Here is a 26,353-nt window from a genome sequence, read left to right on the forward strand (position 1 = left end):
GTCATAGGATCACCAGTTGTAGTGGTCGTAGGACCTAAAGTGCTTTTCATAAGAGCTGCATTTGTCGGAGAAGCTGAACTTGTTGTAGGACCTGCAGTTGTTATATTAAGTGCTGTTGTTGTAGTTATCGTGGTAGGCGCTGTAGTCGTAGTGGTCGTGGGAGTGACATTTGTTGAAGTAGGACCAACAGTTGATGTAGTAGGAGCTACAGTTGTTGTTGTAAGAGCTGTAGTTGTTGTAAGAGCTGCATTTGTCATAAGAGCTGCAGTTGTCGTAGTAGGTGCTGCAGTTGTGATTGTCGTAGGACGTGCAATTGTAGTTGTCGTAGCAAGTTCTGCGGTCGTAGTGGTCGTAGGAGCTACAGTTGATGTCGTAGGACTTACAGTTGTTGTCGTAAAATCTGCAGTTGTCGTAGGAGGTTCAATTTTTGTAGGAAATGCAGATGTCATAGTAAGTGCTGTAGTTGTGTTTGTCGTAGGAGCTGAAGTTGTAGTTGTCGTAGAAGGTTCTGCAGTCGTAGTGGTCGTAGGAGCTACAGTTGAAGTCGTAGTACTTACAGTTGCTGTTGTAAGATCTGCAGTTGTCGCAGGAGCTGCAATTTTTGTAGGAACTGCAGAAGTCATAGTAGGTGCTGTGGTTGTCATAGAAGCTGAAGTTGTAGGTGCTGCAGTAGTAGTGGTTGTAGGAACAGTTGATGTAGTAGAAGCTGCAGTGGATGAAGTAGTAGGTTCTGCATTTGCAGAGGTCGTAGGAGCTGCAGTTTTTGCTGTCGTAGTAGATGCTAAACTTGTAGTGGTTATAAGAGCTACAGTTGTTTTAGTAGGAGCTGCACTTGTAGTTGTCATAAGAGCTGCAGTTATCAGAGAAGCTGCACTTGTTGTAGGACCTTTAGTTGCTATAGTAAGTGCTGAAGTTGCGGTTGTCGTAGGAGCTGCAGTTGGAGTTGTCGTAGTAGATGCTAATGTCGTGGTTGTCATAGGAGTTACATTTGTTGACGTAAGACCAACAGTTGCTGTCGTAGGAGCTACAGTTGTTGTTGTAAGAGCTGTAGTTGTCGTAAAAGCTGCAGTTGTCGTAGGAGCTGTAGTTGCCATAGTACGTGCTGCAGTTTTAATTGTCGTAGGAGCTGCAACTGTAGTTGTCGTACTAGGTTCTGCGGTTGTAGTGGTCGTAGGAGCTACAGTTGATGTCGTAAGATCTGAAGTTGTCGTAGGAGATGTAGTTGTCGTAGTAGGTGCTGCAGTTGTCGTAGTAGGTGCTGCAATTGTTATTGTTGTACGAGCTACAATTGTAGTTGTCGTAGTAGATTCTGCAGTCGTGGTGGCCGTAGGAGCTACAGTTGTTGTAGAAGGAGTTGCAGTTGTCGTAGGAGTCCCAGTTTTATTGGTTGTAGGAACTGAAGTATTTGTCGTAAGAGCTGCAGTTGTCGTAGGAGCTGCAGTTGTCGTGGGAGCTGCAGTTGTCATAAGAGCTGCAGTTGTCGTAAGAGCTGCAGTTGTAGTATGAACAGCAGGAGTCATAGTAGGTTCTGCAGTCGTATTGGCCATAGGACCAACATTTTCTGTAGTAGGAGCTGCGGCTCCAGTTGTAGGTACCGAAGTAGGCGCTGCAAAAGTGGATGTCGGACCAACAGTTGTTGTCGTAGGAGTTACAGCTGTAGTTGTGGTAGAAGCTGCTTTTGTCGTAGGAGCTGTAGTTCTCATCGGAGCTGCTGTTGTCGTATTAGGTGCTGCTGTTGTCGTAGTTGGTGCTGCAGTTGTGGTTGTCGTAGTAGCTACATTTGTTGTAGTAGGAGCAGCATTGGTTGTTGTAGTAGGTTCTGTAGACGTAGTGGACGTAGTTGCTGCAGTTTTATTCATAGGAGCAGCAGTTGTCGCTGTCATAGTAGATGCTGCATTCGTAGTGATCGTAGGACCTACAGTTGTTGTAGTCGGAGTTACAGTTATTGTAGTAATAGCTGCGGTTGTTCTTGTCGTATGATCTGTAGATGTCGTAGGAGCTGTAGTTGTAGTAGCAGATGCTGCAGCTGTAGTGGTCATTGGATCTGCAGTTGTTGTCGTATGAGCTGCAGTTGTCGCTATCATTGTAGATGCTAAAGTTGTAGTGGTTGTAGGATCAGAAGTTGTTGTCATATGAGCTAGAGTTATTGTAAAAGGAGCTGGGGTTGTAGTTGTCGTAGGAACTCCAGTTGTTGTGGTCGTAGGACCTATAGAAGTTGTCGTAGAAGCTGCAGTTGTCATAGAAGCTGCTCTTGATGTAGGAACTGCAGTTGTTATAGTAAGTGTTGCAGTTGCGGTTGTCGTAGGAGATACAGTTGTAGTTGTCGTAGTAGGTTCTGCAGTTGTAACGGTCGTAGGACCGTCAGTTGTTGTCGTAGGAGTCACAGTTGTTGACGTAAGAGCTGTAGTTGTCGTAGGAGCTTCAGATGTCGTAGGAGCTTCAGATGTCGTAGGAGCCGCAGTTATAGTAGGAGCGGCAGTTGAAGTTGTCGTAGTAGATGATGCAGTATTAGTGGTCGTTGAAGCTGCAGTTGTTGTAGTAGGAGCTGCAGTTGTTATTGTCATACTAGATGCTGCACTCGTAGTAGTCGTAGGAGCTCCAGTTGTAGTGGTCGTAGGTCCTACAGTAGTTGTCATAAGAGCTGCAGTTGTCGAAGAAGCTGCACTTGTTGTAGGACCTTCAGTTGTTATAGCAAGTGCTGCATTTGTGGTTGTCGTAGGAGCTGCATTTGTAGTTGTCGTAGTAGGTGATGCAGTTGTAGCGGTCGTTGGACCTAGAGTAGATGTCGTAGGAGCTGCAGTTATCGTAGGAGCTTCAGTTCTCGTTGTAGGTGAGGTAGTTATAGTTGTCTTAGGAGCTGAAGTTGCACTTATTGCAGTAGGTGCTGCAATAGTAGTGGTCGTTAGAACAGCAATTGTTGTCGTGATAGGTTCTGTAGTTGCAGTGGTTGTAGGAGCTGCACTTGTAGTAGTAGATGCTGCTGTCGTGGTGGTCGTAGGAGCTACAGTTGTTGTAGTAAGAGCTGCTGTTGTTGTTGGAGCTGCGGGAGTCGTTGGAGCTGCAGTTGTCGTAGGAGCTGCAGTAGTCATAGCAGGTGATGAAGTTTTCATAGTTGGTTCTGCTGTTGTAGTGGTCGTTGGAACAGCAGTTGTTGTAGTAGATGCTGCAGATGATGTCGTAGTAGGTTCTGCAGTTGCAGTGGTCGTAGGTGCAGTAGTTTTTATCGTAGCAGTTACAGTTATTGTAGGAGCTCCAGTTGCTGTGGTCATAGGTGCTGCAGTTTTTGTCACAGGAGTTGCAGTTGTCGTAGGAGCTGCAGTTGTCGTAAGAGATGCAGTTGTAGTAAGATTTGCAGTTGTTGTAGGAACTGCAGGTGTCGTAGTAGGTGTTGTAGTAGGTGCTGCAGTAGGGGTTGTCGTAGGAGCTGCAATTGTTGTAGGAGCTTCATTTGTCGTAATAGCTGCAGTTGTCATTGAAGCTTCACTTGTTGTAGGAACTGCTGTTCTCATAGGAACTACAGTTGTTATAGTAATTGCTGTAGTTGCGGTTGTCGTAGGAGCTACAGTGGCTGTAGTAAGAGCTGTATTTTGAGCTGCTTTTGTTGTAGGAGCTGCAGTTCTCATAGGAGCTGCAGTTGTCGTTGGAGCTCCAGTTGTTGTGGTCGTGGGACCTACAGTAGTTGTCGTAAGAGCTGCAGTTGTCGTAGGAGCTGCAGTTGTCCTAGAAGCTGCAGTTGTCGTAGAAGCTGCACTTGCTGTAGGAACTGAAGTTGTTATATTTAGTACTGCAGTTCCGGATGTCATAGGATCTGTAGTTGTAGTAGTAGATGCTGAAGTTGTAGCGGTAGTAGGACCATCAGTTGTTGTCGTAGGAGATACAGTTGTTGTCGTAAGAGCTGTAGTTGTTGTAGGAGCTGCAGTTCTCATAGGAGCTGCAGTTGTCGTAGGAGCTGCAGTTGTCATTGTAGATGCTGCAGTCATAGTGGGCATAGGACCTTCAGTTGTTATCGAAGGAGCTACAGTTACTGTAGTAGTAGCTTCGGTTCTACTTGTCGTAGAAGCTCCACTTGTAGTGGTCGTAGGACCTACAGTAGTTGAAGTAGGAGCTACAGTTGTCGTAGAAGCTGCACTTGTTGTAGGAACTGCAGTTGTAGTAGGAACTGCAGTTGCAGTTATCATAGTAGATGATGCAGTTGTAGTGGTCGTAAGAGCTCCAGTTGTAGTGGTCGTAGGACCTACAGTAGTTGTCATAAGAGCTGCAGATGTCGGAGAAGATGCACTTGTTGTAGGACCTTCAGTTGTTATAGCAAGTGCTACATTTGTGGTTGTCGTAGGAGCTGCATTTGTAGTTGTCGTAGTAGGTGATGCAGTTTTAGCGGTCGTTGGACGTACAGTAGATGTCGTAGGAGCTGCAGTTGTCGTAGGAGCTTCAGTTCTCGTAGTATGTGAGGTAGTTATAGTCTTAAGAGCTGAAGTTGCAGTTATTGCAGTAGGTGCTGCAATTGCAGTGGTCGTTGGAACAGCAATTGTTGTAGTGGAAGTTGCAGCGGATGTCGTGGTAAGTTCTGCAGCTGCAGTGGTTGTAGGAGCTGCAGTTGTCATAGAAGCTGCTCTTGATGTAGGAACTGCAGTTGTTATAGTAAGTGTTGCGGTTGCGGTTGTCGTAGGAGATACCGTTGTAGTTGTCGTAGTAGGTTCTGCAGTTGTAGCGGTTGTAAGACCGCCAGTTGTTGTCGTAGGTGTCACAATTGTTGTCGTAAGAGCTGCAGTTGTAGTATGAACAGCAGGAGTCATAGTAGGTTCTGCAGTCGTATTGGCCATAGGACCAACATTTTCTGTAGTAGGAGCTGCGGCTCCAGTTGTAGGTACCGAAGTAGGCGCTGCAAAAGTGGATGTCGGACCAACAGTTGTTGTCGTAGGAGTTACAGCTGTAGTTGTGGTAGAAGCTGCTTTTGTCGTAGGAGCTGTAGTTCTCATCGGAGCTGCTGTTGTCGTATTAGGTGCTGCTGTTGTCGTAGTTGGTGCTGCAGTTGTGGTTGTCGTAGTAGCTACATTTGTTGTAGTAGGAGCAGCATTGGTTGTTGTAGTAGGTTCTGTAGACGTAGTGGACGTAGTTGCTGCAGTTTTATTCATAGGAGCAGCAGTTGTCGCTGTCATAGTAGATGCTGCATTCGTAGTGATCGTAGGACCTACAGTTGTTGTAGTCGGAGTTACAGTTATTGTAGTAATAGCTGCGGTTGTTCTTGTCGTATGATCTGTAGATGTCGTAGGAGCTGTAGTTGTAGTAGCAGATGCTGCAGCTGTAGTGGTCATTGGATCTGCAGTTGTTGTCGTATGAGCTGCAGTTGTCGCTATCATTGTAGATGCTAAAGTTGTAGTGGTTGTAGGATCAGAAGTTGTTGTCATATGAGCTAGAGTTATTGTAAAAGGAGCTGGGGTTGTAGTTGTCGTAGGAACTCCAGTTGTTGTGGTCGTAGGACCTATAGAAGTTGTCGTAGAAGCTGCAGTTGTCATAGAAGCTGCTCTTGATGTAGGAACTGCAGTTGTTATAGTAAGTGTTGCAGTTGCGGTTGTCGTAGGAGATACAGTTGTAGTTGTCGTAGTAGGTTCTGCAGTTGTAACGGTCGTAGGACCGTCAGTTGTTGTCGTAGGAGTCACAGTTGTTGACGTAAGAGCTGTAGTTGTCGTAGGAGCTTCAGATGTCGTAGGAGCTTCAGATGTCGTAGGAGCCGCAGTTATAGTAGGAGCGGCAGTTGAAGTTGTCGTAGTAGATGATGCAGTATTAGTGGTCGTTGAAGCTGCAGTTGTTGTAGTAGGAGCTGCAGTTGTTATTGTCATACTAGATGCTGCACTCGTAGTAGTCGTAGGAGCTCCAGTTGTAGTGGTCGTAGGTCCTACAGTAGTTGTCATAAGAGCTGCAGTTGTCGAAGAAGCTGCACTTGTTGTAGGACCTTCAGTTGTTATAGCAAGTGCTGCATTTGTGGTTGTCGTAGGAGCTGCATTTGTAGTTGTCGTAGTAGGTGATGCAGTTGTAGCGGTCGTTGGACCTAGAGTAGATGTCGTAGGAGCTGCAGTTATCGTAGGAGCTTCAGTTCTCGTTGTAGGTGAGGTAGTTATAGTTGTCTTAGGAGCTGAAGTTGCACTTATTGCAGTAGGTGCTGCAATAGTAGTGGTCGTTAGAACAGCAATTGTTGTCGTGATAGGTTCTGTAGTTGCAGTGGTTGTAGGAGCTGCACTTGTAGTAGTAGATGCTGCTGTCGTGGTGGTCGTAGGAGCTACAGTTGTTGTAGTAAGAGCTGCTGTTGTTGTTGGAGCTGCGGGAGTCGTTGGAGCTGCAGTTGTCGTAGGAGCTGCAGTAGTCATAGCAGGTGATGAAGTTTTCATAGTTGGTTCTGCTGTTGTAGTGGTCGTTGGAACAGCAGTTGTTGTAGTAGATGCTGCAGATGATGTCGTAGTAGGTTCTGCAGTTGCAGTGGTCGTAGGTGCAGTAGTTTTTATCGTAGCAGTTACAGTTATTGTAGGAGCTCCAGTTGCTGTGGTCATAGGTGCTGCAGTTTTTGTCACAGGAGTTGCAGTTGTCGTAGGAGCTGCAGTTGTCGTAAGAGATGCAGTTGTAGTAAGATTTGCAGTTGTTGTAGGAACTGCAGGTGTCGTAGTAGGTGTTGTAGTAGGTGCTGCAGTAGGGGTTGTCGTAGGAGCTGCAATTGTTGTAGGAGCTTCATTTGTCGTAATAGCTGCAGTTGTCATTGAAGCTTCACTTGTTGTAGGAACTGCTGTTCTCATAGGAACTACAGTTGTTATAGTAATTGCTGTAGTTGCGGTTGTCGTAGGAGCTACAGTGGCTGTAGTAAGAGCTGTATTTTGAGCTGCTTTTGTTGTAGGAGCTGCAGTTCTCATAGGAGCTGCAGTTGTCGTTGGAGCTCCAGTTGTTGTGGTCGTGGGACCTACAGTAGTTGTCGTAAGAGCTGCAGTTGTCGTAGGAGCTGCAGTTGTCCTAGAAGCTGCAGTTGTCGTAGAAGCTGCACTTGCTGTAGGAACTGAAGTTGTTATATTTAGTACTGCAGTTCCGGATGTCATAGGATCTGTAGTTGTAGTAGTAGATGCTGAAGTTGTAGCGGTAGTAGGACCATCAGTTGTTGTCGTAGGAGATACAGTTGTTGTCGTAAGAGCTGTAGTTGTTGTAGGAGCTGCAGTTCTCATAGGAGCTGCAGTTGTCGTAGGAGCTGCAGTTGTCATTGTAGATGCTGCAGTCATAGTGGGCATAGGACCTTCAGTTGTTATCGAAGGAGCTACAGTTACTGTAGTAGTAGCTTCGGTTCTACTTGTCGTAGAAGCTCCACTTGTAGTGGTCGTAGGACCTACAGTAGTTGAAGTAGGAGCTACAGTTGTCGTAGAAGCTGCACTTGTTGTAGGAACTGCAGTTGTAGTAGGAACTGCAGTTGCAGTTATCATAGTAGATGATGCAGTTGTAGTGGTCGTAAGAGCTCCAGTTGTAGTGGTCGTAGGACCTACAGTAGTTGTCATAAGAGCTGCAGATGTCGGAGAAGATGCACTTGTTGTAGGACCTTCAGTTGTTATAGCAAGTGCTACATTTGTGGTTGTCGTAGGAGCTGCATTTGTAGTTGTCGTAGTAGGTGATGCAGTTTTAGCGGTCGTTGGACGTACAGTAGATGTCGTAGGAGCTGCAGTTGTCGTAGGAGCTTCAGTTCTCGTAGTATGTGAGGTAGTTATAGTCTTAAGAGCTGAAGTTGCAGTTATTGCAGTAGGTGCTGCAATTGCAGTGGTCGTTGGAACAGCAATTGTTGTAGTGGAAGTTGCAGCGGATGTCGTGGTAAGTTCTGCAGCTGCAGTGGTTGTAGGAGCTGCAGTTGTCATAGAAGCTGCTCTTGATGTAGGAACTGCAGTTGTTATAGTAAGTGTTGCGGTTGCGGTTGTCGTAGGAGATACCGTTGTAGTTGTCGTAGTAGGTTCTGCAGTTGTAGCGGTTGTAAGACCGCCAGTTGTTGTCGTAGGTGTCACAATTGTTGTCGTAAGAGCTGCAGTTGTAGTATGAACAGCAGGAGTCATAGTAGGTTCTGCAGTCGTATTGGCCATAGGACCAACATTTTCTGTAGTAGGAGCTGCGGCTCCAGTTGTAGGTACCGAAGTAGGCGCTGCAAAAGTGGATGTCGGACCAACAGTTGTTGTCGTAGGAGTTACAGCTGTAGTTGTGGTAGAAGCTGCTTTTGTCGTAGGAGCTGTAGTTCTCATCGGAGCTGCTGTTGTCGTATTAGGTGCTGCTGTTGTCGTAGTTGGTGCTGCAGTTGTGGTTGTCGTAGTAGCTACATTTGTTGTAGTAGGAGCAGCATTGGTTGTTGTAGTAGGTTCTGTAGACGTAGTGGACGTAGTTGCTGCAGTTTTATTCATAGGAGCAGCAGTTGTCGCTGTCATAGTAGATGCTGCATTCGTAGTGATCGTAGGACCTACAGTTGTTGTAGTCGGAGTTACAGTTATTGTAGTAATAGCTGCGGTTGTTCTTGTCGTATGATCTGTAGATGTCGTAGGAGCTGTAGTTGTAGTAGCAGATGCTGCAGCTGTAGTGGTCATTGGATCTGCAGTTGTTGTCGTATGAGCTGCAGTTGTCGCTATCATTGTAGATGCTAAAGTTGTAGTGGTTGTAGGATCAGAAGTTGTTGTCATATGAGCTAGAGTTATTGTAAAAGGAGCTGGGGTTGTAGTTGTCGTAGGAACTCCAGTTGTTGTGGTCGTAGGACCTATAGAAGTTGTCGTAGAAGCTGCAGTTGTCATAGAAGCTGCTCTTGATGTAGGAACTGCAGTTGTTATAGTAAGTGTTGCAGTTGCGGTTGTCGTAGGAGATACAGTTGTAGTTGTCGTAGTAGGTTCTGCAGTTGTAACGGTCGTAGGACCGTCAGTTGTTGTCGTAGGAGTCACAGTTGTTGACGTAAGAGCTGTAGTTGTCGTAGGAGCTTCAGATGTCGTAGGAGCTTCAGATGTCGTAGGAGCCGCAGTTATAGTAGGAGCGGCAGTTGAAGTTGTCGTAGTAGATGATGCAGTATTAGTGGTCGTTGAAGCTGCAGTTGTTGTAGTAGGAGCTGCAGTTGTTATTGTCATACTAGATGCTGCACTCGTAGTAGTCGTAGGAGCTCCAGTTGTAGTGGTCGTAGGTCCTACAGTAGTTGTCATAAGAGCTGCAGTTGTCGAAGAAGCTGCACTTGTTGTAGGACCTTCAGTTGTTATAGCAAGTGCTGCATTTGTGGTTGTCGTAGGAGCTGCATTTGTAGTTGTCGTAGTAGGTGATGCAGTTGTAGCGGTCGTTGGACCTAGAGTAGATGTCGTAGGAGCTGCAGTTATCGTAGGAGCTTCAGTTCTCGTTGTAGGTGAGGTAGTTATAGTTGTCTTAGGAGCTGAAGTTGCACTTATTGCAGTAGGTGCTGCAATAGTAGTGGTCGTTAGAACAGCAATTGTTGTCGTGATAGGTTCTGTAGTTGCAGTGGTTGTAGGAGCTGCACTTGTAGTAGTAGATGCTGCTGTCGTGGTGGTCGTAGGAGCTACAGTTGTTGTAGTAAGAGCTGCTGTTGTTGTTGGAGCTGCGGGAGTCGTTGGAGCTGCAGTTGTCGTAGGAGCTGCAGTAGTCATAGCAGGTGATGAAGTTTTCATAGTTGGTTCTGCTGTTGTAGTGGTCGTTGGAACAGCAGTTGTTGTAGTAGATGCTGCAGATGATGTCGTAGTAGGTTCTGCAGTTGCAGTGGTCGTAGGTGCAGTAGTTTTTATCGTAGCAGTTACAGTTATTGTAGGAGCTCCAGTTGCTGTGGTCATAGGTGCTGCAGTTTTTGTCACAGGAGTTGCAGTTGTCGTAGGAGCTGCAGTTGTCGTAAGAGATGCAGTTGTAGTAAGATTTGCAGTTGTTGTAGGAACTGCAGGTGTCGTAGTAGGTGTTGTAGTAGGTGCTGCAGTAGGGGTTGTCGTAGGAGCTGCAATTGTTGTAGGAGCTTCATTTGTCGTAATAGCTGCAGTTGTCATTGAAGCTTCACTTGTTGTAGGAACTGCTGTTCTCATAGGAACTACAGTTGTTATAGTAATTGCTGTAGTTGCGGTTGTCGTAGGAGCTACAGTGGCTGTAGTAAGAGCTGTATTTTGAGCTGCTTTTGTTGTAGGAGCTGCAGTTCTCATAGGAGCTGCAGTTGTCGTTGGAGCTCCAGTTGTTGTGGTCGTGGGACCTACAGTAGTTGTCGTAAGAGCTGCAGTTGTCGTAGGAGCTGCAGTTGTCCTAGAAGCTGCAGTTGTCGTAGAAGCTGCACTTGCTGTAGGAACTGAAGTTGTTATATTTAGTACTGCAGTTCCGGATGTCATAGGATCTGTAGTTGTAGTAGTAGATGCTGAAGTTGTAGCGGTAGTAGGACCATCAGTTGTTGTCGTAGGAGATACAGTTGTTGTCGTAAGAGCTGTAGTTGTTGTAGGAGCTGCAGTTCTCATAGGAGCTGCAGTTGTCGTAGGAGCTGCAGTTGTCATTGTAGATGCTGCAGTCATAGTGGGCATAGGACCTTCAGTTGTTATCGAAGGAGCTACAGTTACTGTAGTAGTAGCTTCGGTTCTACTTGTCGTAGAAGCTCCACTTGTAGTGGTCGTAGGACCTACAGTAGTTGAAGTAGGAGCTACAGTTGTCGTAGAAGCTGCACTTGTTGTAGGAACTGCAGTTGTAGTAGGAACTGCAGTTGCAGTTATCATAGTAGATGATGCAGTTGTAGTGGTCGTAAGAGCTCCAGTTGTAGTGGTCGTAGGACCTACAGTAGTTGTCATAAGAGCTGCAGATGTCGGAGAAGATGCACTTGTTGTAGGACCTTCAGTTGTTATAGCAAGTGCTACATTTGTGGTTGTCGTAGGAGCTGCATTTGTAGTTGTCGTAGTAGGTGATGCAGTTTTAGCGGTCGTTGGACGTACAGTAGATGTCGTAGGAGCTGCAGTTGTCGTAGGAGCTTCAGTTCTCGTAGTATGTGAGGTAGTTATAGTCTTAAGAGCTGAAGTTGCAGTTATTGCAGTAGGTGCTGCAATTGCAGTGGTCGTTGGAACAGCAATTGTTGTAGTGGAAGTTGCAGCGGATGTCGTGGTAAGTTCTGCAGCTGCAGTGGTTGTAGGAGCTGCAGTTGTCATAGAAGCTGCTCTTGATGTAGGAACTGCAGTTGTTATAGTAAGTGTTGCGGTTGCGGTTGTCGTAGGAGATACCGTTGTAGTTGTCGTAGTAGGTTCTGCAGTTGTAGCGGTTGTAAGACCGCCAGTTGTTGTCGTAGGTGTCACAATTGTTGTCGTAAGAGCTGCAGTTGTAGTATGAACAGCAGGAGTCATAGTAGGTTCTGCAGTCGTATTGGCCATAGGACCAACATTTTCTGTAGTAGGAGCTGCGGCTCCAGTTGTAGGTACCGAAGTAGGCGCTGCAAAAGTGGATGTCGGACCAACAGTTGTTGTCGTAGGAGTTACAGCTGTAGTTGTGGTAGAAGCTGCTTTTGTCGTAGGAGCTGTAGTTCTCATCGGAGCTGCTGTTGTCGTATTAGGTGCTGCTGTTGTCGTAGTTGGTGCTGCAGTTGTGGTTGTCGTAGTAGCTACATTTGTTGTAGTAGGAGCAGCATTGGTTGTTGTAGTAGGTTCTGTAGACGTAGTGGACGTAGTTGCTGCAGTTTTATTCATAGGAGCAGCAGTTGTCGCTGTCATAGTAGATGCTGCATTCGTAGTGATCGTAGGACCTACAGTTGTTGTAGTCGGAGTTACAGTTATTGTAGTAATAGCTGCGGTTGTTCTTGTCGTATGATCTGTAGATGTCGTAGGAGCTGTAGTTGTAGTAGCAGATGCTGCAGCTGTAGTGGTCATTGGATCTGCAGTTGTTGTCGTATGAGCTGCAGTTGTCGCTATCATTGTAGATGCTAAAGTTGTAGTGGTTGTAGGATCAGAAGTTGTTGTCATATGAGCTAGAGTTATTGTAAAAGGAGCTGGGGTTGTAGTTGTCGTAGGAACTCCAGTTGTTGTGGTCGTAGGACCTATAGAAGTTGTCGTAGAAGCTGCAGTTGTCATAGAAGCTGCTCTTGATGTAGGAACTGCAGTTGTTATAGTAAGTGTTGCAGTTGCGGTTGTCGTAGGAGATACAGTTGTAGTTGTCGTAGTAGGTTCTGCAGTTGTAACGGTCGTAGGACCGTCAGTTGTTGTCGTAGGAGTCACAGTTGTTGACGTAAGAGCTGTAGTTGTCGTAGGAGCTTCAGATGTCGTAGGAGCTTCAGATGTCGTAGGAGCCGCAGTTATAGTAGGAGCGGCAGTTGAAGTTGTCGTAGTAGATGATGCAGTATTAGTGGTCGTTGAAGCTGCAGTTGTTGTAGTAGGAGCTGCAGTTGTTATTGTCATACTAGATGCTGCACTCGTAGTAGTCGTAGGAGCTCCAGTTGTAGTGGTCGTAGGTCCTACAGTAGTTGTCATAAGAGCTGCAGTTGTCGAAGAAGCTGCACTTGTTGTAGGACCTTCAGTTGTTATAGCAAGTGCTGCATTTGTGGTTGTCGTAGGAGCTGCATTTGTAGTTGTCGTAGTAGGTGATGCAGTTGTAGCGGTCGTTGGACCTAGAGTAGATGTCGTAGGAGCTGCAGTTATCGTAGGAGCTTCAGTTCTCGTTGTAGGTGAGGTAGTTATAGTTGTCTTAGGAGCTGAAGTTGCACTTATTGCAGTAGGTGCTGCAATAGTAGTGGTCGTTAGAACAGCAATTGTTGTCGTGATAGGTTCTGTAGTTGCAGTGGTTGTAGGAGCTGCACTTGTAGTAGTAGATGCTGCTGTCGTGGTGGTCGTAGGAGCTACAGTTGTTGTAGTAAGAGCTGCTGTTGTTGTTGGAGCTGCGGGAGTCGTTGGAGCTGCAGTTGTCGTAGGAGCTGCAGTAGTCATAGCAGGTGATGAAGTTTTCATAGTTGGTTCTGCTGTTGTAGTGGTCGTTGGAACAGCAGTTGTTGTAGTAGATGCTGCAGATGATGTCGTAGTAGGTTCTGCAGTTGCAGTGGTCGTAGGTGCAGTAGTTTTTATCGTAGCAGTTACAGTTATTGTAGGAGCTCCAGTTGCTGTGGTCATAGGTGCTGCAGTTTTTGTCACAGGAGTTGCAGTTGTCGTAGGAGCTGCAGTTGTCGTAAGAGATGCAGTTGTAGTAAGATTTGCAGTTGTTGTAGGAACTGCAGGTGTCGTAGTAGGTGTTGTAGTAGGTGCTGCAGTAGGGGTTGTCGTAGGAGCTGCAATTGTTGTAGGAGCTTCATTTGTCGTAATAGCTGCAGTTGTCATTGAAGCTTCACTTGTTGTAGGAACTGCTGTTCTCATAGGAACTACAGTTGTTATAGTAATTGCTGTAGTTGCGGTTGTCGTAGGAGCTACAGTGGCTGTAGTAAGAGCTGTATTTTGAGCTGCTTTTGTTGTAGGAGCTGCAGTTCTCATAGGAGCTGCAGTTGTCGTTGGAGCTCCAGTTGTTGTGGTCGTGGGACCTACAGTAGTTGTCGTAAGAGCTGCAGTTGTCGTAGGAGCTGCAGTTGTCGTAGAAGCTGCAGTTGTCGTAGAAGCTGCACTTGCTGTAGGAACTGAAGTTGTTATATTTAGTACTGCAGTTCCGGATGTCATAGGATCTGTAGTTGTAGTAGTAGATGCTGAAGTTGTAGCGGTAGTAGGACCATCAGTTGTTGTCGTAGGAGATACAGTTGTTGTTGTAGGAGCTGCAGTTCTCATAGGAGCTGCAGTTGTCGTAGGAGCTGCAGTTGTCATTGTAGATGCTGCAGTCATAGTGGGCATAGAACCTTCAGTTGTTATCGAAGGAGCTACAGTTACTGTAGTAGTAGCTTCGGTTCTACTTGTCGTAGAAGCTCCACTTGTAGTGGTCGTAGGACCTACAGTAGTTGAAGTAGGAGCTACAGTTGTCGTAGAAGCTGCACTTGTTGTAGGAACTGCAGTTGTAGTAGGAACTGCAGTTGCAGTTATCATAGTAGATGATGCAGTTGTAGTGGTCGTAAGAGCTCCAGTTGTAGTGGTCGTAGGACCTACAGTAGTTGTCATAAGAGCTGCAGATGTCGGAGAAGATGCACTTGTTGTAGGAACTTCAGTTGTTATAGCAAGTGCTACATTTGTGGTTGTCGTAGGAGCTGCATTTGTAGTTGTCGTAGTAGGTGATGCAGTTTTAGCGGTCGTTGGACGTACAGTAGATGTCGTAGGAGCTGCAGTTGTCGTAGGAGCTTCAGTTCTCGTAGTATGTGAGGTAGTTATAGTCTTAAGAGCTGAAGTTGCAGTTATTGCAGTAGGTGCTGCAATTGCAGTGGTCGTTGGAACAGCAATTGTTGTAGTGGAAGTTGCAGCGGATGTCGTGGTAAGTTCTGCAGCTGCAGTGGTTGTAGGAGCTGCAGTTGTCATAGAAGCTGCTCTTGATGTAGGAACTGCAGTTGTTATAGTAAGTGTTGCGGTTGCGGTTGTCGTAGGAGATACCGTTGTAGTTGTCGTAGTAGGTTCTGCAGTTGTAGCGGTTGTAAGACCGCCAGTTGTTGTCGTAGGTGTCACAATTGTTGACGTAAGAGCTGTAGTTGTCGTAGGAGCTTCAGATGTCGTAGGAGCTGCAGTTATAGTAGGAGCGGCAGTTGAAGTTGTCGTAGTAGATGATGCAGTTGTAGTGGTCGTTGGAGCTGCAGTTGTTGTAGTAGGAGCTGCAGTTGTTGTTGTCATAGTAGATGATGCAGTTGTAGTGGTCCTAAGAGCTCCAGTTGTAGTGGTCGTAGGACCTACAGTAGTCATCATAAGAGCTGCAGTTGTCGGAGAAGCTGCACTTGTTGTAGGACCTTCAGTTGTTATAGCAAGTGCTACATTTGTGGTTGTCGTAGGAGCTGCATTTGTAGTTGTCGTAGTAGGTGATGCAGTTGTAGCGGTCGTTGGACCTACAGTAGATGTCGTAGGAGCTGCAGTTGTCGTAGGAGCTTCAGTTCTCGTAGTAGGTGAGGTAGTTATAGTTGTCTTAAGAGCTGAGGTTGCAGTTATTGCAGTAGGTGCTGCAATTGTAGTGGTCGTTGGAACAGCAATTGTTGTAGTGGAAGTTGCAGCGGATGTCGTGGTAGGTTCTGCAGTTGCAGTGGTTGTAGGAGCTGCATTTGTAGTAGTAGATGCTGTTGTCGTGGTGGTCGTAGGAGCTACAGTTGTTGTAGTAAGAGCTGCTGTTGTTGTTGGTGCTGCGGGAGTCGTTGGAGCTGCAGTTGTCGTAGGAGCTGCAGTAGTCATTGCAGGTGCTGAAGATTTCATAGTTGGTTCTGCTGTTGTAGTGGTCGTTGGAACAGCAATTGTTGTAGTAGAAGCTGCAGTGGATGTCGTAGTAGGTTCTGCAGTTGCAGTGGTCGTAGGTGCAGTAGTTTTTATCATAGTAGTTACAGTTATTGCAGGAGCTCCAGTTGCAGTGGTCATAGGTGCTGCAGTTTTTGTCACAGGAGTTGCAGTTGTCGTAGGAGCTGCAGTTGTCGTAAGAGATGCAGTTGTAGTAAGATTTGCAGTTGTTGTAGGAACTGCAGGTGTCGTAGTAGGTGTTGTAGTAGGTGCTGCAGTTGGGGTTGTCGTAGGAGCTGCAATTGTTGTAGGAGCTTCATTTGTCGTAATAGCTGCAGTTGTCATTGAAGCTTCACTTGTTGTAGGAACTGCAGTTCTCATAGGAACTACAGTTGTTATAGTAATTGCTGTAGTTGCAGTTGTCGTAGGAGCTACAGTGGCTGTAGTAAGAGCTGTATTTTGAGCTGCAGTTGTCGTAGGAGCTGCAGTTCTCATAGGAGCTGCAGTTGTCGTTGGAGCTCCAGTTGTTGTGGTCGTGGGACCTACAGTAGTTGTCGTAAGAGCTGCAGTTGTCGTAGGAGCTGCAGTTGTCGTAGAAGCTGCAGTTGTCGTAGAAGCTGCACTTGCTGTAGGAACTGCAGTTGTTATATTTAGTACTGCAGTTCCGGATGTCATAGGATCTGTAGTTGTAGTAGTAGATGCTGAAGTTGTAGCGGTAGTAGGACCATCAGTTGTTGTCGTAGGAGATACAGTTGTTGTCGTAAGAGCTGTAGTTGTCATAGGAGCTGTAGTTGTCATAGGAGCTGCAGATGTCACAGGAGCTGCAGATGTCATAGGAGCTGCAGTTGTAGTTGTCATAGTAGATGCTGCAGTCGTAGTGGTCGTAGGAGTTACAGTTGATGACATAGGATCTACATTTGTTATCGCAAGAGCTGCTGTTCTCAAAGAAACTGCACTTGTTGTAGGAGCTTCATTTGTCGTAATAGCTGCAGTTGTTGTTGAAGCTGCACTTGTTGTAGGAACTGCAGTTCTCATAGGAACTACAGTTGTTATAGTAATTGCTGTAGTTGCGGTTGTCGTAGGAGCTACAGTGGCCGTAGTAAGAGCTGTATGTGTAGTAGAAGCTGCTTTTGTAGGAGCTGCAGTTCTCATAGGAGCTGCAGTTGTCGTAGGAGCTGCAGTTGTCATTGTAGATGCTGCAGTCATAGTGGGCATAGGACCTTCAGTTGTTATCGAAGGAGCTACAGTTACTGTAGTAGTAGCTTCGGTTCTACTTGTCGTAGAAGCTCCACTTGTAGTGGTCGTTGGACCTACAGTAGTTGAAGTAGGAGCTACAGTTGTCGTAGAAGCTGCACTTGTTGTAGGAACTGCAGTTGTAGTAGGAACTGCAGTTGCAGTTATCATAGTAGATGATGCAGTTGTAGTGGTCGTAAGAGCTCCAGTTGTAGTGGTCGTAGGACCTACAGTAGTTGTCATAAGAGCTGCAGATGTCGGAGAAGATGCACTTGTTGTAGGACCTTCAGTTGTTATAGCAAGTGCTACATTTGTGGTTGTCGTAGGAGCTGCATTTGTTGTTGTCGTAGTAGGTGATGCAGTTTTAGCGGTCGTTGGACGTACAGTAGATGTCGTAGGAGCTGCAGTTGTCGTAGGAGCTTCAGATCTCGTAGTATGTGAGGTAGTTATAGTCTTAAGAGCTGAAGTTGCAGTTATTGCAGTAGGTGCTGCAATTGCAGTGGTCGTTGGAACAGCAATTGTTGTAGTGGAAGTTGCAGCGGATGTCGTGGTAAGTTCTGCAGCTGCAGTGGTTGTAGGAGCTGCAGTTGTCATAGAAGCTGCTCTTGATGTAGGAACTGCAGTTGTTATAGTAAGTGTTGCGGTTGCGGTTGTCGTAGGAGATACCGTTGTAGTTGTCGTAGTAGGTTCTGCAGTTGTAGCGGTTGTAAGACCGCCAGTTGTTGTCGTAGGTGTCACAATTGTTGACGTAAGAGCTGTAGTTGTCGTAGGAGCTTCAGATGTCGTAGGAGCTGCAGTTATAGTAGGAGCGGCAGTTGAAGTTGTCGTAGTAGATGATGCAGTTGTAGTGGTCGTTGGAGCTGCAGTTGTTGTAGTAGGAGCTGCAGTTGTTGTTGTCATAGTAGATGATGCAGTTGTAGTGGTCGTAAGAGCTCCAGTTGTAGTGGTCATAGGACCTACAGTAGTCGTCATAAGAGCTGCAGTTGTCGGAGAAGCTGCACTTGTTGTAGGACCTTCAGTTGCTATAGCAAGTGCTACATTTGTGGTTGTCGTAGGAGCTGCATTTGTAGTTGTCGTAGTAGGTGATGCAGTTGTAGCGGTCGTAGGACCTACAGTAGATGTCGTAGGAGCTGCAGTTGTCGTAGGAGCTTCAGTTCTCGTAGTAGGTGAGGTAGTTATAGTTGTCTTAAGAGCTGAAGTTGCAGTTATTGCAGTAGGTGCTGCAATTGTAGTGGTCGTTGGAACAGCAATTGTTGTAGTGGAAGTTGCAGCGGATGTCGTGGTAGGTTCTGCAGTTGCAGTGGTTGTAGGAGCTGCATTTGTAGTAGTAGATGCTGTTGTCGTGGTGGTCGTAGGAGCTACAGTTGTTGTAGTAAGAGCTGCTGTTGTTGTTGGTGCTGCGGGAGTCGTTGGAGCTGCAGTTGTCGTAGGAGCTGCAGTAGTCATTGCAGGTGCTGAAGTTTTCATAGTTGGTTCTGCTGTTGTAGTGGTCGTTGGAACAGCAATTGTTGTAGTAGAAGCTGCAGTTGTCATAAGAGATGCAGTTGTAGTAAGATTTGCAGTTGTTGAAGGAACTGCAGGTGTCGTAGTAGGTGCTGCAGTTGGGGTTGTCGTAGGAGCTGCAATTTTCGTAGGAGCTTCATTTGTCGTAATAGCTGCAGTTGTCGTTGAAACTGCACTTGTTGTAGGAACTGCAGTTCTCATAGGAACTACAGTTGTTATAGTAATTGCTGTAGTTGTGGTTGTCGTAGGAGCTACAGTGGCCGTAGTGAGATCTGTATGTGTAGTAGAAGCTGCTTTTGTTGTAGGAGCTGCAGTTCTCATAGGAGCTGCAGTTGTCGTTGGAACTCCAGTTGTTGTGGTCGTGGGACCTACAGTAGTTGTCGTAAGAGCTGCAGTTGTCGTAGGAGCTGCAGTTGTCGTAGGAGCTGCAGTTGTCGTAGAAGCTGCAGTTGTCATAGAAGCTACACTTGCTGTAGGAACTGCAGTTGTTATATTTAGAACTGCAGTTCCGGATGTCATAGGATCTGTAGTTGTAGTAGTAGATGCTGAAGTTGTAGCGGTAGTAGGACCATCAGTTGTTGTCGTAGGAGATACAGTTGTTGTCGTAAGAGCTGTAGTTGTCGTAGGAGCTGTAGTTGTCGTAGGAGCTGCAGATGTCACAGGAGCTGCAGATGTCATAGGAGCTGCAGTTGTAGTTGTCATAGTAGATGCTGCAGTCGTAGTGGTCGTAGGAGTTACAGTTGATGACATAGGATCTACATTTGTTATCGTAAGAGCTGCTGTTCTCAAAGAAACTGCACTTGTTGTAGGACCTGCAGTTGTTATAGTAAGTGCTGCAGTTGTGGTTGTCATAGGTGCTGTAGTTGTAGTTGTCGTAGTAGGTGCTGCAGTTGTGGTTGTCGTAGGAGCTTCATTTGTAGTTGTCGCAGTAGGTACTGCAATAGTAGTGGCTTTAGGAGCTACAGTTGATGTCTTAGGAGCTACAGTTGTTGTAGTATGAGCAGCAGTTGCAGTTGTTGTAGGAGCTCCAGTTGTAGTGGTCGTAGGACCTATAGTAGTTGTCGTAAGAGCTACAGATGTCGTAGGAGCTGCAGATGTCGTAGGAGCTGCAGTTTTCGTAATAGCTGCAGATGTTGTAGAAGCTGCACTTGTTGTAGGAACTACAGTTGTTGTGGTCGTGGGACCTACAGTAGTTGTCGTAAGAGCTACAGATGTTGTAGGAGCTGCGGTTGTCGTAGGAGCTGCAGTTGTCGTAGAAGCTGCAGTTATCATAGAAGCTGCACTTGCTGTAGGAACTGCAGTTGTTATAGTTAGTGCTGCAGTTCCGGATGTCATAGCAGCTGCATTTGTAGTTGTATTTGTAGATGCTGCAGTTGTAGCGGTCCTAGGACCATGAGTTGTCGTAGGAGTTACAGTTGTTGTCGTAAGAGCTGTAGTTGTCGTAGGAGTTGTAGTTGTTGTAGGAGTTGCAGATGTCATAGGAGCTGCAGTTGTAGTTGTCATAGTAGATGCTGCAGTCGTGGTGGTCGTAGGAGTTATAGTTGATGACGTAGGAGCTACATTTGTTATCGCAAGAGCTGCTGTTCTCGTAGAAACTGCACTTGTTGTAGGCACGGCAGTTGTTATAGTATGTGCTGCAGTTGCGATTGTAGTAGGAGCTACAGTTGTAGTTGTCGTAATAGGTACTGCAGTTGTATTGGTCATAGGACCAACAGTTGTTGTTACAGTTGTTGTCCTAAGAGCTGTCGTTTTCGTAGGAGCTGTAGTTGTCATTGTCGTAGTAGATGATGCAGTTGCAGTGGTCAATGGAGCTGCAGTTGTTGATGTAGGAGATGCAGTTGTCGTTGTCATAGTAGATCCTGCAGTCGTAGTGGTCGTAGGAGCTACAGTTGATGTCGTAGGACTTACAGTTGCTGTCGTAAGATCTGCAGTTGTCAGAGAATCTGCAGTTGTTGTAGGACCTGTAGTTGTTATAGTAAGTGATGCAGTTGTCGTAGGAGTTGCAGTTATAGTTGTCACAGTAGGTGCTGTGGTCGAATTGGTCATAGGACTTACATTTGTTGACGTAGGACCAACAGTTGTTGTTGTGAGAGCTGTAGGTGTTTTAAGAGCTGTAGTAGGTGCTGCAGTTGTCGTAGTAGGTGCTGCAGTTGTGAATGTCGTAGGAGCTGCAATTGTAGTTGTCCTAGTAGGTTCTGCAGTCGTAGTGGCCGTAGGAGCTACAGCTGATGTTGTAGGACTTACAGTTGCTGTCATAAGATCTGCAGTTGTCGTAGGAGCTGCAATTTTTGTAGGAACTACAGATGTCATAGCAGATGCTGTGGTTGTGGTTGTCGTAGGAGCTGAAGTTGCATTTGTTGTAGTAGGTGCTGCAGTAGTAGTGGTCGTAGGAACAGCAGTTGTTGTAGTAGAAGCTGCAGTTGTTGTCGTAGTAGGTTCTGCAGTTGCAGTGGTCGTAGGACCTGCAATTGTTGTCGTAGGAGCTGCAGTTGTCGCTATCATAGTAGATGCTAAAGTTGTAGTGGTTGTAGGAACTACAGTTGTTTTCGTAGGAGCTGTGGTTGAAATTGTCATAGGAGCTCCAGTTGATGTCATAGCACCTACAGTAGATGTTCTAGGAGCTGCAGTTGTAGTAGGAGCTTCAGTTGTCATAGAAGCTGCAATTGTTGTAGGATCTGCAGTTTTTATAGTAAGTGCTGCATTTGTGGTTGTCGTAGTAGGTGCTGCAGTTGTAGCGGTCGTAGGACCAACAGTTGTTGTGGTAGGAGTTACATTTGTTGTCGTAAGAGCTGTGGTTTTAGTAGAAGCTGTAGTTGTAGTAGGAGCTGCTGATGTCATAGGATCTGCAGTTGTAGATGTTGTAGTTGATGCTGCGGTCGTAGTGGTCGTACGAGCTCCAGTTGTAGTGGTCGTATGACCTACAGTAGTTGTAATAAGAGCTGTAGTTTTCAGGGAAGATGCACTTTTTGTAGGACCTGAAGTTGTTATTGTAAGTTCTGCAGTTGCGGTTGTCGCAGGAGCTGCAGTTATAGTTGTCATAGTAGGTGCTGCAGTCGTAGTGGTCGTAGAAGCAACAGTTGTTGTAGTAGGAGCTGCGGTTGTAGTTGTCATAGGAGATCCATTTGTAGTGATCGTGGGACCTACATTAGTTGTTAAGAGAGCTGCAGTTGTCGTAGGAGCAGCAGTTGTCATAGGAGCTGCATTTGTAGTAGTAGATGCTGCAGTCATAGTGTTCGTAGGAGGTACAGTTGTCGTAGGAGCTACCGTTGTTGTTGTAAGAGCTTCTGTTGTCTTAGGAGCTGCAGTTGACGTAGGAGCTGCAGTTGTTGTATGAACTGCAGGTGTTGTAGTAGAAGCTGTAGTGGTTGTCATAATAGGTTCTGCAGTTGCAGTGGTCGTAGGACCTGCAATTGTTGTTGTTGGAGCTGCAGTTGTTGCTCTCGTACTAGATGCTAAAGTTGTAGTGGTTGTAGGAACTAGAGTTGTTGTAGTAGAAGCTGCTGTTGTAGTTATCGTAGGAGCTCCAGTTGTAGTGGTAGTAGGACCTACAGTAGATGTCGTAGGAGCTGCAGTTGTCGTAGTAAGTGCTGCAGTTGTGGTTGTCATAGGGGCTGAAGTTGCAGTTCTTGTAGTAGGTGCTGCAGTAGTAGTGGTCATAGGAGCTTCAGTTGTTGTCATAGGAGCTGCAGTTGTCGCTGTCATAGTAGATGCTAAAGTTGGAGTGGTTGTAGGAGCTCCAGTTGGGGTCGTAGCACCTACAGTAGATGTCGTAGGAGCTGCAGTTGTAGTAGGAGCTTCAGTTGTCCTGGTAAGTGCTGTAATTGTGTTTGTAGTAGGAGCTGAAGTTGAAGTTGTTGTCATAGGAGCTCCATTTTTTGTGGTCGAAGAACCTACAGTAATTGTCATTAGAGCTGCAGTTGTCGTAGGAGCTGTAGTTGCTGTAGGAGCTGCATTTGTAGTGGTCATGGAACTTACAGTAGATGTCGTAAGAGCTGCAGTTAACGTAGGAGCTTTAGTTGTCGTAGTAGGTGCTGTAGTTGTGTTTGGAGTAGGAGCTGAATTTGAAGTTGTTGTAGTATGTGCTGCAGTAGTAGTCGTCGTTGGAACAGAAGTTGTTGTAGTAGAAGCTACAGTGGTTGTCGTAGTAGGTTCTGCAGTTGCAGTGGTCTTAGGAGCTGCAATTGTTGTCGTAGGAGCTGCATTTGTCACTGTCGTAGTAGATGCTAAAGTTGTACTGGTTGTAGGAACTACAGTTGTTGTAGTAGGAGCTAAAGTTGTTGTAATAGGAGCTGCAGTTGTCAATGTTTTAGTAGATGCTGCATTCGTAGTGGGCTTAGGAGCTGCAGTTGTCATAGGAGCTGCAGTTGTTGTAGGAACTGCAGGTGTCGTAGTAGGTGCTGCAGTAGTAGTGGTCGTAGGAACAGCAGTTGTTGTAGTAAAAGCTGCAGCGGATGTCATAGTAGGTTCTGCAGTTGCAGTGGTCGTAGGAGCTTCAGTTGTTGTCATAGGAGCTGCAGTTGTTGCTGTCTTATTAGATGCTAAAGTTGTAGTGGTTGTAGGAACTACAGTTGCAGTGATCGTAGGAGCTGCAGCTGTTGTTGTAGGAGAAGCAGTTGTCATTATTGTATCAGTTGCTGCAGTCGAAGTGGGCATAGGAGCTACAGTTGTTGTCGTAGGAGTTCCATTTGTAGTGGTCGTAGGACGTACAGTAGTTGTCCTAAGAGCTGCAATTGTCATAGGAGCTACAGTTGTTGTAGGAGCTGCAGTTGTCGTTGGAGCTGCAGTTGTCATGGAAGCTGCAATATTTGTAGGGACTGCAGTTGTTATAGTAAGTGCTGCATTTGCGGTTGTCGTAGTAGGTGCAGTTGTCAGAGGAGCTGCATTTGTAGTAGTAGATGCTGCAGTTGTAGTGTTCTTAGGAGCTACAGTTGTCGTAGGAACTACCGTTGTTGTAAGAGCTTCTGTTGTCTTAGGAGCTGCAGTTGTAGTGGTCGTAGGACCTACAGTAGATGTTGTAGGAGCTGCAGTTGTCATAGTAGGTACTGCATTTGTAGTAGTAGATGCTGCTGTCATAGTGATCGTAGGAGCTTCAGTTGTCGTAGGAACTACTGTTGTTGTCGTAAGAGCTTCTGTTGTCGTAGGAGCTGCAGTTGTAGTAGGAGGTGCAGTTGTTGTAGGAACTGCAGGTGTCGTAGAAGGTGCTGTGGTTGTGGTTATCGTAGGAGCTGAAGTTGTTGTAGTAGGTCCTGCCGTAGTAGTGGACGTAGGAACAGCAGTTGTTGTGGTAGAAGCTGCAGTGGTTGTCGTAGTAGGTTCTGCAGTTGCAGTGGTCGTGGTCGAGGGACCTGCAATTGTTGTCGTAGGAGCTGAAGTTGTTGCTGTCTTATTAGATGCTAAAGTTGTAGTGGTTGTAGGAACTACAGTTGCAGTGATCATAGGAGCTGCAGTTGTTGTCGTAGGAGAAGCAGTTGTCATTATTGTATCAGTTGCTGCAGTCGAAGTGGGCGTAGGAGCTACAGTTGTTGTCGTAGGAGCTCCATTTGTAGTGGTCGTAGGACGTACAGTAGTTGTCATAAGAGCTGCAATTGTCATAGGAGCTGCAGTTGTCGTTGGAGCTGCAGTTGTCATGGAAGCTGCAATATTTGTAGGAACTGCAGTTGTTATAGTAAGTGCTGCATTTGCGGTTGTCGTAGTAGGTGCAGTTGTCAGAGGAGCTGCATTTGTAGTAGTAGATGCTGCAGTTGTAGTGTTCTTAGGAGCTACAGTTGTCGTAGGAACTACCGTTGTTGTAAGAGCTTCTGTTGTCTTAGGAGCTGCAGTTGTAGTGGTCGTAGGACCTACAGTAGATGTTGTAGGAGCTGCAGTTGTCATAGTAGGTACTGCATTTGTAGTAGTAGATGCTGCTGTCATAGTGATCGTAGGAGCTTCAGTTGTCGTAGGAACTACTGTTGTTGTCGTAAGAGCTTCTGTTGTCGTAGGAGCTGCAGTTGTAGTAGGAGGTGCAGTTGTTGTAGGAACTGCAGGTGTCGTAGAAGGTGCTGTGGTTGTGGTTATCGTAGGAGCTGAAGTTGTTGTAGTAGGTCCTGCCGTAGTAGTGGACGTAGGAACAGCAGTTGTTGTGGTAGAAGCTGCAGTGGTTGTCGTAGTAGGTTCTGCAGTTGCAGTGGTCGTGGTCGAGGGACCTGCAATTGTTGTCGTAGGAGCTGAAGTTGTTGCTGTCTTATTAGATGCTAAAGTTGTAGTGGTTGTAGGAACTACAGTTGCAGTGATCATAGGAGCTGCAGTTGTTGTCATAGGAGAAGCAGTTGTCATTATTGTATCAGTTGCTGCAGTCGAAGTGGGCGTAGGAGCTACAGTTGTTGTCGTAGGAGCTCCATTTGTAGTGGTCGTAGGACGTACAGTAGTTGTCATAAGAGCTGCAATTGTCATAGGAGCTACAGTTGTTGTAGGAGCTGCAGTTGTCGTTGGAGCTGCAGTTGTCATGGAAGCTGCAATATTTGGAGGAACTGCAGTTGTTATAGTAAGTGCTGCATTTGCGGTTGTCGTAGTAGGTGCAGTTGTCAGAGGAGCTGCATTTGTAGTAGTAGATGCTGCAGTTGTAGTGTTCTTAGGAGCTACAGTTGTCGTAGGAACTACCGTTGTTGTTGTAAGAGCTTCTGTTGTCTTAGGAGCTGCAGTTGTAGTGGTCGTAGGACCTACAGTAGATGTTGTAGGAGCTGCAGTTGTCATAGTAGGTACTGCATTTGTAGTAGTAGATGCTGCTGTCATAGTGATCGTAGGAGCTTCAGTTGTCGTAGGAACTACTGTTGTTGTCGTAAGAGCTTCTGTTGTCATAGGAGCTGCAGTTGTCGTGGTAAGTGCTGTAATTGTGTTTGTAGTAGGAGCTGAAGTTGAAGTTGTTGTCATAGGAGCTCCATTTTTTGTGGTCGAAGAACCTACAGTAATTGTCATTAGAGCTGCAGTTGTCGTAGGAGCTGTAGTTTCTGTAGTAGCTGCATTTGTAGTGGTCATGGAACCTACAGTAGATGTCGTAGGAGCTGCAGTTAACGTAGGAGCTTTAGTTGTCGTAGTAGGTGCTGTAGTTGTGTTTGGAGTAGGAGCTGAAGTTGAAGTTGTTGTAGTATGTGCTGCAGTAGTAGTCGTCGTTGGAACAGAAGTTGTTGTAGTAGAAGCTGCAGTGGTTGTTGTAGCAGGTTCTGCAGTTGCAGTGGTCTTAGGAGCTGCAATTGTTGTCGTAGGAGCTGCATTTGTCACTGTCGTAGTAGATGCTAAAGTTGTACTGGTTGTAGGAACTACAGTTGTTGTAGTAGGAGCTAAAGTTGTTGTAATAGGAGCTGCAGTTGTCAATGTTTTAGTAGATGCTGCATTCGTAGTGGGCGTAGGAGCTGCAGTTGTCATAGGAGCTGCAGTTGTTGTAGGAACTGCAGGTGTCGTAGTAGGTGCTTCAGTAGTAGTGGTCGTAGGAACAGCAGTTGTTGTAGTAAAAGCTGCAGCAGATGTCATAGTAGGTTCTGCTGTTGCAGTGGTCGTAGGAGCTTCAGTTGTTGTCATAGGAGCTGCAGTTGTTGCTGTCTTATTAGATGCTAAAGTTGTAGTGGTTGTAGGAACTACAGTTGCAGTGATCGTAGGAGCTGCAGTTGTTGTTGTAGGAGAAGCAGTTGTCATTATTGTATCAGTTGCTGCAGTCGAAGTGGGCGTAGGAGCTACAGTTGTTGTCGTAGGAGCTCCATTTGTAGAGTTCGTAGGACGTTCAGTAGTTGTCATAAGAGCTGCAATTGTCATAGGAGCTACAGTTGTTGTAGGAGCTGCAGTTGTCGTTGGAGCTGCAGTTGTCATGGAAGCTGCAATATTTGGAGGAACTGCAGTTGTTATTGTAAGTGCTGCATTTGCGGTTGTCGTAGTAGGTGCAGTTGTCAGAGGAGCTGCATTTGTAGTAGTAGATGCTGCAGTTGTAGTGTTCTTAGGAGCTACAGTTGTCGTAGGAACTACCGTTGTTGTTGTAAGAGCTTCTGTTGTCTTAGGAGCTGCAGTTGTAGTGGTCGTAGGACCTACAGTAGATGTTGTAGGAGCTGCAGTTGTCATAGTAGGTACTGCATTTGTAGTAGTAGATGCTGCTGTCATAGTGATCGTAGGAGCTTCAGTTGTCGTAGGAACTACTGTTGTTGTCGTAAGAGCTTCTGTTGTCATAGGAGCTGCAGTTGTCGTGGTAAGTGCTGTAATTGTGTTTGTAGTAGGAGCTGAAGTTGAAGTTGTTGTCATAGGAGCTCCATTTTTTGTGGTCGAAGAACCTACAGTAATTGTCATTAGAGCTGCAGTTGTCGTAG

Source organism: Coregonus lavaretus (genome assembly GCF_964263955.1).
Source record: "Coregonus lavaretus genome assembly, chromosome: 7".
In the NCBI taxonomy this organism is placed as follows: Eukaryota; Metazoa; Chordata; class Actinopteri; order Salmoniformes; family Salmonidae; genus Coregonus; species Coregonus lavaretus.